Below are 15,486 nucleotides of genomic sequence, written 5' to 3'. Positions count from 1 at the left end.
TAAAAGCATTAGCCATTAAGATGATCTCCCCTCAAAAATTAGACTTCAAAGCTTGATTATGAATTGACAGAGAACTTACTGCATGTAATTGTTGAGGCAGTTTTGAAATTTCCTTGGTTAATGCCTCAATTTGCTGAGTCAAAATTTTATTTTGTGCTAAAATTGCATCTAAAGTACTAGGATCCAACACCCTTTTCTTTTGCACTATATATTTATCATGTTGAGCTTGGTAATCTGTTGAGCCTAAGGCCTCAATGATTCTTGTAGCTTGTTCTGCATCAGCACTCATCATTGTACCTCCTGCTGCAGCATCCAAGATCATTTTAGTATCGGGCCTCAAACCATTGTGGAATATGTTCAACTGAGCAATATCCTCAAAGCCATGTGTGAGTTGAGAGTGCTGGAAGATTCTCCTTTTGCTTGTCCTTGCTTATTCTTTTCTTCTATCTTCTTGCTTTGATTTTTTCTAGCTGTCTTCTCAATTTCTGGATCAAGTTCCAATTGATCTTCAGGAACCTGTACTCTTAATAGCATGTATCTAAGAAAACTCAAGCAAGGATTAACACAGGATAAAAGAATAAGATCTAAACAAGTATCTATTCACAAAGAAAATAAACTATTCACAATACTTAATAAGTTATACTTCAGAAATTCTTAAAAGAAATTGAATGTCGAACCCACAGGATACAATTCTAATTAAGATGTTCTGTTATAAAACTCATTAAGTATAGAAAATAATTTTGAGAACTTTGTCATAAACAAATTAAAGATTTCACAAGTAACTTAAAGATTTGGGGTTTGATTCAACCAAAAACAAAACTAACTTATCAAATATAGAGAAAGATACTTCGGATTAAATTGCGTCTATCTCAATCATTTGTATTTTGGAATAATATAATACATAATACTCAAAACTACTTATTCTTGATGCTTACTTTAAATTCATTCACCTTGATTCCTCACAGATGAAATTCATAAGATAATTTCTCAAACATTGATTCCTCAGATATTAACAAATCATCCAGCTTTAGGAACAAAATTATGATGCAATCAATAATCTGAAATTTATTCCTAGCATTTCAAGTTATCAAGTATTTTCATCTATTTCAGATCCTTAAAGGTACTTTCCAGTTAAATTTAAGGATCAAAATCAAGACTCCATTGATCAGATAGAATCAAGCAATAAGCATGAAACGAAAATACCAAGAACAAGTAGAAAAGAGAATATTATATATATATATATATATATATATATATATATATATATATATTTCACCAATAATACATTTGATCAAAGTAAATTACATTCAATCCCAAGTTAGAAAGAACTTAGCCACTCATGATAGCTACTCCAATCTTCATTCTTGTTCTAGATTGCATAAGAAGGGCTTATCTGAGCAAGTTCTTCTCCTAAAATAGAGTTCTCCTTCTTCTTCTCTCACTAACTTCTCTCTAAAGATCTCACCTTTTTTCCACCGCTCTGTTTTCACTTTGTTCCAAAATTTATATATTGAACTTTAGCTCAAGCTAGCCAATTTAGCTTAAGCTAGATCTTTAGGTGCATTTTTAGCTTGAGCTAGCAATTCTAGCCTGGGCTAGATTAGTACTACACCTTTAATAAACTCTGGACAAATTTAGCTTGAACTAAATCTTCTAGCTTGAGCTAAATCCTCTTGTGATCCAATTAAGTTTTTGCTTTCTTTCTTTAAATGCTTCATATTCATCTACAATTTACATAAAAATTGATATTAAATTTCTTCATTTGTTTCTTGGTTCAAAATATATAATCAAATTCAATAATTCTCATATTAGGGTAATTTTCTTACATTAAGAAACAATTAAGTTCCAAAGTGTTCAATTTTCTCAATCATAAAAACTACACATTGACACTTATCACAAACTCTAACAATAAATAGAATAATAATATAGTCAAACAAACTATAGTATATTTGTAGTCAATTCCTACCTTAGAGATCTATAGAGCAATTATATGGGTTCAAATCATTCTTTGCCATAGTAACAAAATGGGCAACACAAGTTATTTTAAAAATAAACTATAATACTTGCAATCTTAAAACACTAAAATGGTTCTTAATCTTGATCATTTGTTTCATCATTAGAAACACTTCCTTGATCAGATGCCTAATATATAAAATATAGTCATAATTAGTAGCATTTCAATTATAATATAAAATATATATTAATTTAATAAAGATTTAAATATTACCGGTGATGTGTGAAACATAGCAAAATCACGAGGCAATTCTCCTTGATAGTTTTGCACACAAAAAAGTCATCATTGCCTTCATTCCATTAACTTGTGATGTTAATGAAGAAACCTAGTTTAGAACACAAACTTCATTTCATTAACATATTTAATAAGAATTAAAATAGGTAAGTTCTAAATATAAAGTTTAAGCATAAAGAATATATGGATACATAGTTAAACAAGTAAAAAAATCATCATAAAGTAAAAGTAAATGATGATTAACCTGATTTTGTAAATGTGTATAGGAAGGAAAACTTGAAGATGTTCCACTATACGAATGAGCATTGCAGCCAAACACTTTAGATGGCAAGAACCCAACCTAAACCCCTAACACGTCCATAATGTTCTCGACTTCCAAAAACATAAGCTAAGGAATCAGTATTTGATATTTCTTTTTATATGAATGGTGATGAGGTTAATTCATATGCTTTCATTTTTTATCTAGAAAGAACCCAAGAAGAAACTAATTAAAATTACATTAAGTGTGGTTGACAATTACATAATTTATTCTAATTGAACTTACTCTAATTTCCCTCGCTTCATCACTCACAAATGCTCCATTAGCATGTCTATATGTAGCTATCCATACATCTCCTTTACTAACCTTGTGGCCACACTCTTTTTCCTATTAAAAAGAAGAAAAATTATATGACACAATGTAAGAGAGATTAAAACATAAATTTTACATGAACATATGTATAAATGTCACAATTTCATCTCTTTTCCTTGCAATGCTCTTAGATCCACCTGTGTGAGCAATGGTTTTCTTTGTCCTATTCTCTTTATTTTTCTTAATCATCAACATATAAATATTAGTAAGTCTAAATGTAAATTCCTAAAAAATAATTCAGTTATACCTTTGTTTTTTTTTAAATTTAGACGATAATCCTCAAAAGAAACCCAATGATCTCTATCTATTCCTTCTAGAGCCATTGCAATCAATTCATCTCTTGTATGTGCTCCATTATTCCTTTGTTCCCACAATTCTTGTCGGTGGTCTCTCCATTTTGTGTTAAAGATTTATATGAACATCAGAACGAACATCAAATTTAGCCTTCAAAACAATCAACAATTAAAATTAACAATAATTATAGTATATTTAAATTATAAATTAAATCATAGTATAATTTTGGATATGATTACCCGAATAGTGTGTTTAAGTATATCTTCTTTATAAACTTTAGAAACCTTCCTCCAAATAGAATAGCTATATAGGAAATGCATTATAGTTTATTGCAATATTGCCTAAGAACCTATTCAACAATGCTCCACCATCTGCAATAGGTTGTCCCTCATTATTGCATTGCACAACAATCCTTTCATTTGGAGGTAGATGCCAAACATCATTGGTTCTTAGCTATTTTGTGTTTCTCTTTCCTTCCTCATATGTGAAATATTAAAAACATTTGTCTTAAGGGATATAGGACTAAAGCAAAAAATAATATTGCATATATAACTATATATAACATTGTATGCTTTTAACAAATTGATATATAGTGACTTACCAATGACATCAACAAGTGCTCTTTTGAAGGTTGTAGGTCTTTGTTGATGTGTTTGCAACTTAGTTTCCTCATTTTCTTCCTCTTCATTTTCCAAATATACATATGATGTACCAGGTATTGTTGGTCCAAGTACATGTACATGATTTGGTGGCTGAGAATTATATGTAGGTGCAATTGGGGGTTGAACAATGAATGTAGGAGCAGAGTTTGTCTGAATAGTTGAATGTATCCTCACTTTCAAGGTTCCTGAAAATAAATTAGCATAATGAAAAAAAATCAATTATGTCTAATGATGTGAGGATTAATAAATTTGAAAAAGAAGTGAACACAAATTACTTGGATGAGATGTAGTTGGAGGTGGAAGGGGAGCACGTTCAATACTTGGTTGAGGTGCTGTTGGAGGTGCAGGGTAAGCATGTTTAGTACGTTCTTGAGGTGGATGGGGAAATGGAGATGAAATACCTCTAAGATTACTTGTTTCAGGTGCAGTTAGGGGTGAAGCTTGTACTTGAAGTCCTGCATAAATTACAAGTGAATTACAAATGAATAGTATATTGAATAATACAATTTAATAAATTGTATGAAAGTTCAGACATCTAACCAAGTTTATAAGTACGTTGAAGAAGTGTAGGATGAATACACTTTGGTGTAGGTAAGGATAAAGAAGGGTGACTACTCACTTGAGTTCTGACTTAGACTTAGTTGAGGTTGCGAATTTCATCTTCAAGATTCCTAATAATCAATAAAACTCTTGAAGATGTAACATTGCATATTAATGAACAATAAAACTCAATTATTTTAATTGAACATATTCCTAGATGAGATGGATGATGGACTGCAGAAGAACTATTCTTATTGGTTGGTATTTTCTTCATCTTCAGGTGGTCTACAAACATTAAGATAAACACATTAAATTCAAAGTTGAAGGATAATAAATTATAATGAAATAGTAAAAACACCTTGTTAGTTGTATATTTTCTTCCATATATGGAAATAATGTTTCAAAGTTTTGTTGTTCAAATAGCTCAGATTCATGAAAATTGTCAACATCATCTTCAACCATATTGTACAAGTCTCTAGGCTTTAAATGTACAGATACACACCAATTTTTATCAAGCTCATCCTCTACATAATACACCATTTGAGCTTCTGATGCCTTGATATATGGCTCGTCATCATCATTATCACTAGTGTGGATCAAGCGTAAAAAGCTTAGTAATGTAAATCCATACTCATCACTCATGTCCCTCTAGAAGTAGTTGTATTAGCTCACATACATTTAAATAAAAAAATTGAGAATCGACTATGGTAGTTTATCTCAATTATGTCTATCAATCAACCATAATACAACACACCTCCACACTGCATCTGATTATCACTACTACTTGCATAACTCCTTGTCCCAAATGTACCAAACACTCCATTGTTTTGTGTTTTAAGCCAAAGGTCACTCTCCAATATACGAAAATTGAACCCATTAACATTGTATGTTAGAATATATGGCCTTAAACTAGAGGGGGGTGAATTGTTTAAGAGGGATTTTCGTAAACTTTTAAGCCTAGAATGAAAAGACTTCAAGAAAACCTTGATTAAGAAATCAGTTTTTCAAAACATAAAGCAAAGGCACAATACTGGAAAAACAATCGGTTGTTTTACCGAAACTATCGGTTGTTTATACTAGTTATCAAATACCAAAACTGAATTTAAAGAGATAGAGAAAGAGAGATTGTACACAGTTGTTTATACTGGTTCACTTCAAATCCAGAGCTACATCCAGTCTTCTCAGAAACCTTGAGGAAATCCACTAAGCAATCACACATTGATCACTTACACAACAACCAAGAGAATGACCTTGAACACCTTAAGAAACACACTTTCCTTGGTCAACACACCTACACCAAGATTGCTGATCTTGATCCCCTCGAGAACACACAGCCAATCTTAGCAAACACAAAAACTAAACTTGTTTCACACACTTGTTACAGAAGATAATCTGAAATCAATACAAGCAGAATCCTATTTCACAAACTTTGATCAATCACACACTCTTAGCAATCTCAGCTCTTTGAAAATCTCAAAAACTCTTAGCAAAAACTTGTCAAAGATTAATTGTCAAATCTGTTTTTCTGAATTTATTCAAAGATGTAGTTTGTTATCAAATCTTAACAAACTCTTAAATTGCATTAAAAGATTGGTCAAAGCATTTAATGACTGGAGCGTAAGTAGTTTAAACATTTAAAGCTCAGTCATAGATAAAACAATTTTTCTGTTATGGTCCCAAAACAAACAATCGATTGTTTCCTCGAATCAATCAGTTGTTTTGGTTCTTAACAGTTCAACAATTTTAAAAACAGTTTTCAATCTTTTTCTCAAAACACCTAAGTATAAACAATCGGTTGTTTCGACAAAACAATCGGTTGTTTTAACTTAGTTTGAAAACATTTTACTTTCACAAAGATTGAAATGCTTATGCTTTAGATTTAATCAAAGGGTGGATTACAACATTCAAACTACCCCAGAACTAAGCTAAACTAACACAGCAACACCAAGCACATCAAAGGCTTCAACATCCTTCAAAGGGTTTGGATTCTTCAAAGCTTGAACACCACTTGGTTCAACAATCTCCCCCTATTTGATGAAGACAAATCCCTGGTGCTTGTGTTTGTTCTGATTGAATCTGAAGCAGTACCTGCAAAAATAGCATTTATACTACCCAATGCTTCTTACAGTAGCAAGTTAGATTTTTACATATTCCAAGCATAAAGCATGATAAACAATCGGTTGTTTCTATCAGCAGCAACAGAAAACACTTTCATATCAGAGATTTTAACAAATTATACAATATCAGATAAAGATATACAAGAACCAATTAATTCTCCCCCTATTTGTCTTCACAAATAGACTTTAGCATGTATCAAAAACAGATTTAGGAAAAATTATTAAGATCAAGAATACCTAACTCATTTCTTAAGAAGAAAAACCTCTCTTTTGGTAATGGTTTTGTGAAGATGTCAGCTAACTGCAGTTTGGTCTCCACAAACTTCACTTCACAGTTCCCATTTTGTACATGATCCCTGATGAAATGATGCCTTATCTCAATATCTTTGGTCCTTGAGTGTTGAATCTGATTTTTGGTAAGATTGATGGCACTTGTGTTATCACACATTAAGGGAACTTTGCTGATTTGTAAACCAAAATCTGCAAGTTGTTGCTTGAGCCATAGAATCTGTGCACAACAGCTTCCAGCAGCAATATACTCAGCCTCAGCAGTAGAGAGAGCAACACATGCTTGCTTCTTGTTATGCCATGAGATTAGGCTTGAGCCAAGAAGGTGGCAAGTGCCAATTGTGCTCTTTCTATCTAGCTTGCAACCTGCAAAGTCAGAATCTGAATAACCAATTAAATGTATTGGAGAGTGAGAAGGATACCATAATCCTACAGATGATGTTCCTTTGAGATATTTCAGAATTCTTTTTGCAGCTTTGAAGTGTGACTCTTTAGGATTTGCTTGATATCTTGCACATAGACACACCGCAAACATAATGTCCGGCTTACTAGCTGTTAGATAAAGCAAAGATCCAATCAATCCTCTGTATTTTGTTTGATCTACACATTTTCCAGCAGCATCCGCATCCATGTAACAGCTTGATGGCATTGGAGTGTTAGCTTCTTTGCAACTCTCCATTTCAAATTTCTTGAGAATCTCCTTGCAATACTTTGATTGACTTAAGAAGATCCCATCCTTCGTTTGCTTAACCTGCAATCCAAGAAAGAAAGATAGTTCTCCCATCATAGACATTTCAAACTCACCTTTCATTGCAGCCACAAATTCTTCACACAATCTATCTTGTGTAGCACCAAAGATGATATCATCAACATAGATTTGCACAAGAATATTTCTGCATTTGACTTCTTGATGAAGAGAGTCTTGTCTACCATTCCTCTTTCATATCCATGAGATAGCAGAAAGTTGCTAAGCCTTTCATACCACTGCCTTGGGGCTTGTTTCAGTCCATACAAAGCTTTCTTCAACTTGAAGACATGGTTGGGATACTTATGATCTTCAAAGCCCGGTGGTTGATCTACATAGACTTCCTCATTGATGTAGCCATTTAAGAAAACACTTTTGACATCCATTTGGAAGAGTTTAAAACCACTCATACATGCAAAGGCCAGCAGCAGCCTCACAGCCTCCAATCTAGCAACAGGAGCAAAGGTCTCACCATAATCTATGCCCTCTTCTTGATTGTAGCCTTTGGCAACTAGCCTTGCTTTGTTCCTTGTGATCACACCATCCTCATCTAGCTTGTTCCTGAAAACCCATTTCGAACCAATAATATTCATTTCATTAGTTTTAGGGACAAGAAACCATACCTCATTCCTTGCAAACTGATTCAGCTCTTCATGCATAGCTTCAACCCATTTCTCATCCTTGAGAGCTTCCTCAATTGACTTTGGTTCAATTTAAGAGACAAAAGTTGTGTGCCTGCAGAAGTTTGAGATGGAGCTACGTGTGGAGACACCTTCTTTTATCTGCCCTATGATGTTATCCACTGACAGATCTCTTGGAATCCTCCACTCCTTGGGCAGCTCACTCTGTTGCAGAATTTCAATCGGTTGTTTCTACGAATCAACCGGTTGTTTTTCTGCACAGATTTCCAGCTTCTCCAAACTGATGCTCTGTTCATCTTCCTCAGCACTGATATTTGGGTTCTCACTGACTCTGCGATCTACCTCATCAAAGACTACATGTACTGATTCTTCTACAGTCATCAATCTTTTGTTGTAGACTCTATATGCATGGCTTGTGAGAGAATAACCAATGAAAATTCCAAGGTTAGCTTTCTCATCAAACTTTCCCAAGCTTTCCTTTCCATTGTTAAGAACGAAACAGCTACAACCAAAGAATTTGAGGTGACTGATGTTAGGCTTCCTTCCATTGAAAAGTTCATATGGAGTTTTCTTCAAGATGGGCCTTATAAGCACCCTATTCATCACATAGCATGAGATGCTCACTGCATCTGCCCAAAAGTACTTAGGAAGAGATGATTCACTAAGCATTGTCTTTGCTAGCTCTTCAAGAGACTTGTTCTTCCTCTCTACCACTCCACTCTGCTGTGGTGTTCTTGGAGCAGAGAAATTATGCAGAATTCCCAACTTCTCACAGAATTTGCTAAACTTCTCATTTTGAAATTCTCCTCCATGATCACTCTTAATAGAACCTATGTTGTTGTTCTTTGTGTTTTGTAGTCTTCTTGCTAGCTTTTTGAATGCAAGAAAGGCATCACTCTTTGATTCCAAGAAAAGAGTCCAAGTATACCTAGAAAAGTCATCAAAAATAACAAGAGCATAATAATTTCCACCAAGACTCATAGTTCTTGAGGGTCCAAAGAGATCCATGTGAAGAAGTTCAAGAGGTTTCAAAGATGAAACAACATTTTTAATTTGAAAGAACTTTTCACTTGTTTCCCTTTTTGGCATGCTTCACAAATGTGATCCATCTCAAACTTGAGTTTTGGCAACCCAATCACAAGATCTTTTGAAATTAGCTTGTTCAAATGATTCATGTGAATATGAGCAATTCTTCTATGCCAAAGCCAAGATTCATCTTGCTTGGACAGAAGATATCCAATTGAACATGGTGAAGAGATATCTAGAAGATATACATTATTAACTCTCTTACCTACCAACATTACCTCTTTGGTGTTGGGTAGACAGATTTCACATGTATTTGTCTTGAACATCACTTGATATCCCTTGTCACAAAGTTGGTTAATGCTCAGCAGATTATGCTTTAGGCCTTCTACATAAAGCACATCATGGATTACCAAGATGTCTTTGTCTCCTATGGATCCTCTCCCAAGAATCCTTCCTTTGTTGTCTCCATAGGTGACATGACCTTCTTGCTTAAAGGAGATACACAGGAACTTTGATTTGTCCCCTGTCATGTGCTTGGAGCATCCACTATCCAAGTACCATAGTTGTTTGCTCTCCTCCAAGGTTTCCTACAAAAGAGATTTTCAAGTACAATGATTTGGTCCCCTTATGAATGTGGGTCCATCTAGTTTATACTCATCAATTAAAGCTTTATTTCCCTTAGGAATCCACTTCATAAGACCTTTAAGAACATGTTTTCTGATTTTACAGAACCTCATAGAATGACCTCTTTTCATGCAATAGAAGCATGTAACAATCGGTTGTTTCGATGGTCCAATCGATTGTTTTTCTGGCATTTTCGAAAATGATTTTGAAAATCTATCTTGTTTGTTTTGTGGATTAAAACCCAATCCAGATTTTCCAAAAACACAGTTTTGAGATGCTAGAACACTCTCAAAGTTGGATAGGCCTTTAGAAAGCTTATCCACTGTTTTAACAAGATAGTGGACCTTCTTTTCAAGATTTTCACAATTTTCACAAACTAGAGTATCACACTTGCAAGAGGAGTTTTTGTAAATGATTTCCAGATTTTCAAAATCTGTTTTTGAATTTTCTAAATCCTCTTCCAGTGCCTTTACTCTGTTTTCAAGCAACCTATTCTTTTCTTTTAACTGATTGTTCAAGAGAGCCAGTCGGTTGGCTTCTTCATGTGTTTCTTGAAAGGCTTGAAGCAATTGACCATAATTTTCAAAGTTTGAGGAGTTTGATGAACTTACACTACTTGAGTCATCCTCCCTTTTGGCCATGAAGCAAAGATTGAGGCTTTTCTTATTTTGCCTTCTTTTCCTTCTTGCTTGACTCTTTGTCATTGCTTCCTTTGGTTCATGAGCGGCCTTGAGTGTGTCCCACATATCCTTAGCAGTTTTGCACTTTGATATCCTGAAAAATTCATTAGAAAATCTAGTGTAGAAGCTATAATGTTTTGAGCATACCTATCAAGCTGGGCCATCTTACATTCATCATTGGACAAAGGTTTTGCAATGAAAGAATTATCCTTTTTGAACTTTGGAATGTAAGGACCATTCTCAATTGAATTCCAAATTCTTTGATCAATAGATTCAATAAAGATTTTCATTCTTGCTTCCCAAAACTTATAATTCAATCCACAGAATAAAGGTGGTTTGTAGATTGAAGCACCTTCATCAAAAGATAGTTTTCCAGCCATAGAAAAAAGACTTTTAGATCAACTTGAATAACTTTCAAGAACCAAGCTCTTGATGCCAATTGTTAGAATATATGGCCTTAAACGAGAGGGGGTGAATTGTTTAAGAAAAATTTTCGTAAACTTTTAAGCCTAGAATGAAAATACTTCAAGAAAACCTTGATTAAGAAATCACTTTTCCAAAACATAAAACAAATGCACAATACTGGAAAAACAATCGGTTGTTTTATCGAAACAATCGGTTGTTTATACCAGTTATCAAATAACAAAACTGAATTTAAAGAGATAGGGATAGAGAGATTGTACACAGTTGTCTATACTGGTTCACTCCAAACCCATAGCTACATCCAGTCTTCTCAGAAACCCTGAGGAAATCCACTAAGCAATCACACCTTGATCACTTACACAACAACCAAGAGACACCTCAAGAAACACACTCTCCTTGGTCAACACACCTACACCAAGATTGTTGATCTTGATCCCCTCAAGAACACACAACCAATCTTAGCAAACACAGAAACGAAACTTGTTTCACAGAGTACAAGGATTACACTTGTTACAGAAGATAATCTGAAATCAATACAAGCAGAATCCTATTTCACAAACTTTGATCAATCACACACTCTTAGCAATCTCAGCTCTTTGAAAAAATCAAAAACTCTTAGCAAAAACTTGTCAAAGATTTATTGTCAAATCTGTTTTTCTGAATTTATTCAAAGATGTAGTTTGTTATCAAATCTTAACAAACTCTTAAATTGCATTAAAAGATTGGTCAAAGCATTTAATGACTGGAGCGTAAGTAGTTTAAACATTTAAAGCTCAGTCAAAGATAAAACAGTTTTTCTGTTATGGTCCCAAAACTAACAATCGGTTGTTTCCTCGAACCAATCGGTTGTTTTAGTTCTTAACAGTTCAACCATTTTAAAAACAGTTTTCAATCTTTTTCTCAAAAACACCTAAGTATAAACAATCGGTTGTTTCGACAAAACAATCGGTTGTTTTAACTTAGTTTGAAAACATTTTACTTTCACAAAGATTGAGATTGCCTATGCTTTAGATTTAATCAAAGGGTGGATTACAACATACAAACTACCCCAGAACTAAGCTAAACCAGCACAACAACACCAAGCACAGCAGAGACTTCAACATCCTTCAAAGGGTTTGGATTCTTCAAAGCTTGAACACCACTTGGTTCAACACTCTTGTCTATCATAGAGGATGATCATGTCCGACTTCTTAGTTGTCTTCATAGAGTGTCTCTAAATTTCCTATGTGAAACATATAAATTATATAAGGTATATTGAAGAGAAAACCAATTATAAAAAAACTATGGTTTATAAACTTACTACAGAAATGAGTCAACTATGGTGCAGCTAGTTAGCACTTGACAATGTGCTTGCAACTTATTCTTTAGAGTGAAATAAGTAAAACTCCCAACTAGTTTCTCGACTGGCGAGAACAATATATTTTCATTAGAAGGTACAATAGTAGGCTCATCATTAACACGATGCAATCGGTTATAATCTCAATTCCATTTAAATATCTCAAACAAAAAGTTAAAGCCTCTTCAGCCATGTATCCTTCCGCTATTGACCCTTCTGCTTGTGCCTTATTACGAACATAGGACTTTAATTTCCCTAGATACCTCTCAATGGGATACATCCATCGATATTGGACAGGTCCTCCAAGCTTGGCATCTTTTACTAGATGCACAATTAAATGAACCATAACAGTAAAAAAAGAAGGAGGAAATAACATCTCCATGTGACACAATGTGAGGACCATTCTACTTTGTAGCTAATCAAGTTCATCCACTTTTAAAACTTTATTACACGATTTTCTAAAAAAAAACATAAATCAATCAAAACAGAGCAAACTTCTTTAGGGAGCGTATTTTTCATTGCCAACGGTAGAAGCTACTCCATCAAAATATGTGAGTCATGACTTTTCAATCCTTCAAACTTACATTGTTTGACATCAATGCATCTATTAATGTTACTAGAGTAACCATCTGGAACAATTATGTTTTTCAAAGTTTTGAGAAAGATATCTTTATTTACATTTTTTAATGTATATAAAGCATGGAGATATCTACCATTTTCATCAGGCCAAAGATCAGGTCTAATACCCCAAAGTTGTAAATCCTTTCGTGCCTTTAAATTGTCTTTACATTTATTTTAACTATTATTCAACAATATAAACACCACATTATCACATACATTTTTTTCAATGTGCATAACATCCAAATTGTGGGGCAATAAGTTGTCTACCCAATACGGAAGTTCAAAAAATATACTCTTTTTTCGCCATTGTTAATTGTCTAACTTTGCATGATTAACTCTCTGTTGTCTTTTTTCCCGTTCTTCAAGTACCAGTTCTTTCTCAAATTCAACATATCCTGAACTTGTTAATGGTTTTCTTCGCCTCATAGAATGAGTGCGGAATTTTAGCATGCTCAAAGGCATCTGCTAACAACTCTAGTATCATGGACATTGCCTTGTCACTTATTTTGCATAGACATTTGATGTGATACAACTTGATCAAGAAAGAAAATTAGAATATTTATCACACCCTTCATACAAACTTCTTGACCATCTTGCATTAACTCAAAAATATCCTCAACATCATCATTCACAATATGGCTTGACTCTGCACCCATTTCCCTATCATTCACCATGTCATTGCTACATTGATGACACCCAAATGCATCATTAACCATATCACACGTCGGATCATTAGCAAAAATTCTTTCACTATCTTAGAGCATTATACGTGCTTCATCATCGATCACATTTACTCATGTTCTCTCCCTGTATAAGCCACACTTTATATCCAATTGGAAAAGGTTTAACAATCAAGTGCTCATACACTACTTCACGACACTACCATTTGTTAAAGTTGCACTTCTGACATGGACATATTATCTTCCCCCTCACACCATTATTAGCAAACGCAAAGTTCAAAAATTTATTCAAATCTTCCATATATTCATGTGTATTTCTTGGCATGTATATCTAAGATTTATCCATTGAAATGAGATTTGTTCAAGTCAACATGATTGATACATCATTAATAAATAGAAGACAAAAATATTTTTTTTTATATTTATGTGTGATGAATATTAGAACAAATAACAAAAAAAAAAAGTTTTCCCTATATAATAACACACTACTTAACCTATCTAATGAGGTTAAGCTATATGGTAAGTGCATAAAGGTCATTCAAGCAACAAAAGTATATGGTAAGTGCTGCTCAGAATGTAGATGGTGTAAATTTAGCTTTTTATTTTAAATGTTTTACTCAATTTTGAAGTGCATCCCATATTATCATATATTTGGCATCATTTAATGTTTTGGATCTCCAAAAATTGTTGTTTGTTATTATTTTAAATTAATATTGTAACAACTGGTAAAATAACATTCATATAATATTTAAACCAAAATAATAAAAAAAATTGAAATGTAATTTTAAAATAATACAGTGGCCTGAAAATAAATTATTTTAATTGAAAACAAATAAACGTAATGAAAATAAATTATTGTAATTGAAAAAAAAAATAAACGTAACTACTGATACAATTTGTTTTTAGAAATGATATAAAATATTAATTATCATATTTATCCATACGAGTTTTACTTAAATAAATGAGAAATAACTAAAGTTGCAATGAATTGCTTAAACAACAGAAACAAACCCAACTAAAACTTAACTATATTCCATTAAATCAAGTCAAAAATTAAACCAAACTCAATTTGACTCCATGATTATAACGCTGACACATGCAGTATATACAAGTAGGAAAAATTTTCTTTAACACTCCAAACAGTAAAAAAAACAAACACTTTGACAACTATTTTTAATAATATAATAATATTTTAAATTAAAAAATAAAATAAAAATAATTGAAATATTAATTTATTAGAATGTTTGTAGATAGTATCAATATATCACTTTAAAAATTATTTCAAATCAAAGGAGTGTAGAATAAAATCAAAGGAGTATAGAATGTATTATTGTTAAAATTAAAAAAAAAATACTTTACTCTATTTTAAAAACACGAATATGAAAGAAATTACTATAATATTTGCCTCAAATCATATTATTGTCATCTTTAGTTTTTCTTTTCACATTTTATTTCAAGTTATAATTTTCTCATACTGAATTTTTATCTATAAAAAATATACCTATTGTTAGTGGTCAATAGGTTTGTCCAGTGTATTTTTATATGATCTCAAAGAAAAAGGGATATTGGCTATCCATTTCCAATTTACCACCAAATTGAAAACCCTTGCATTCCCCTCCAGAGCTATATCTCTGATCCTCCTCTCCTATATTTTCCAAGAACTTAAAAACTTTCAGTAAAAAATCATTAACCAGACAAATATTTTCATCATATTATCATTTGTATTATATTTATTATTATTAATATAATTTATACATATTAATATAATTATTATTAATAATAATAATAAAATAAATTATATTCATATTATTTCTATTATTAATATTATTATTATATTCATATTATTAATATTATATTCATATTATTAATATTGTATTCATATTATATTCATATTATTAATATTATATTCATATTGTTAATATTGTTAATA

At 32.5% G+C, this 15,486-nt stretch overlaps 1 pseudogene; it reads right to left on the bottom strand.

Moving 5' to 3' along the window:
- Positions 1–357: 357 nt before the first annotated feature.
- LOC150028060 (uncharacterized) lies at positions 358–13,592 on the bottom strand (annotated as a pseudogene).
- Positions 13,593–15,486: the final 1,894 nt, after the last annotated feature.

This window comes from Phaseolus vulgaris, chromosome 4 (assembly GCF_051622355.1).
Source record: "Phaseolus vulgaris cultivar YP4 chromosome 4, ASM5162235v1, whole genome shotgun sequence".
NCBI lineage: Eukaryota > Viridiplantae > Streptophyta > Magnoliopsida > Fabales > Fabaceae > Phaseolus > Phaseolus vulgaris.
The sequence above is the reverse complement of the archived record's forward strand: the minus strand, read 5'-3'. Positions and strand labels throughout refer to the sequence as shown.